This window comes from Sinocyclocheilus grahami, unplaced genomic scaffold (assembly GCF_001515645.1).
Source record: "Sinocyclocheilus grahami isolate Dianchi unplaced genomic scaffold, SAMN03320097.WGS_v1.1 scaffold548.1, whole genome shotgun sequence".
Classification (NCBI taxonomy): Eukaryota; Metazoa; Chordata; class Actinopteri; order Cypriniformes; family Cyprinidae; genus Sinocyclocheilus; species Sinocyclocheilus grahami.
Genome location: NW_015505727.1, coordinates 652,688 through 653,728, shown reverse-complemented (window position 1 = coordinate 653,728; position 1,041 = coordinate 652,688). Strand labels below are relative to the sequence as shown.

Sequence of the window (1,041 nt, the reverse complement as noted above, 5' to 3'; positions counted from 1 at the left end):
GTTCTTTCCAGTTTAAAGCCAGATTTTTGCTCCAAAGTGAAAGTTGTAGAAGCCAGACCATTAATTTGGGCTCATTATAATGATTTAACAAAATAAATATCTAAATAGAAAAATTAATTTCTTTGTTTCTGCATGTTCTATTAAGTGACATTGTTTCAAATCAAGAAACAGGTTTGGGTTGCCTGATAATAATATCACTTTTTTGTCTCTTGGAATGCACATTTGATAGTAGCTTGAGTTAGGATGAAGAGGTAAATTTTTGTTCATTATCAAAATCAGTAACATCTGTAAAAATGGTAGCAATCTCAGTTTTATATGGTTAAATTTATTCTAACACAGTTTTTTTTAGTTTTAATTAAGCATTGGTCTCCCATAGTAGCATACATTTAAATCATGATAAACACAGTTAAAACCATACATATAGAACCTCAATACCATGGTAAAAATATAACTATATGGTTTTTAGGTAGCCTATTTGTATGAAAAACAGTAGTCTAAAAACACTCTGTATAAATGCACACATGCTATAGCTTAATCATAAATACATACTATAATTATATACCATTACAACTGTTATAAAATTCAATGTGAATATCCCACATTTCTGCCACAATACCATGGTGCAGTGAGTGTTACTGATAGGAGCTGATAGGATAGGATGATAGCGACGTGTAGATTGAAAAGCCTTCTGACTGTCTCGTTGCACACAGTGTTTCTCCTGTTTGGCTTTAAACTAGTTTAAATCACCGAGTCATGCGTGTTCATCGCTGAATTTAAGTGCTTCACACTGGATCTTACAGCGCTGTTTAGTGCTCGCGTGACCAAGTAAACGCATCTGCTCGAGCTCGCAACTGTTTGAACTGTGATCCGAGCAAATAAACGGTCCGAGTGGCATGCTTCAAATGAGTCGCGCTGTTTCGTTCCGCTATTGGCGCATAAACATTATATCGAACATTTATCGAACTCTTCATATCATTTTATCGAGGAAAATTATATTGTGATAATTATCATTATCGCCCAGCCCTATCTATATCTATATAT

The 1,041-nt window shown here is 34.1% G+C and overlaps 1 protein-coding gene across 3 annotated transcripts in view; it reads right to left on the bottom strand.

Annotated features, from left to right (window-relative positions):
- arid2 (AT-rich interactive domain 2) overlaps window positions 1–1,041 on the bottom strand; it is a 45,838-nt gene that overhangs the window by 16,875 nt on the left and 27,922 nt on the right. The window lies entirely within an intron of this gene.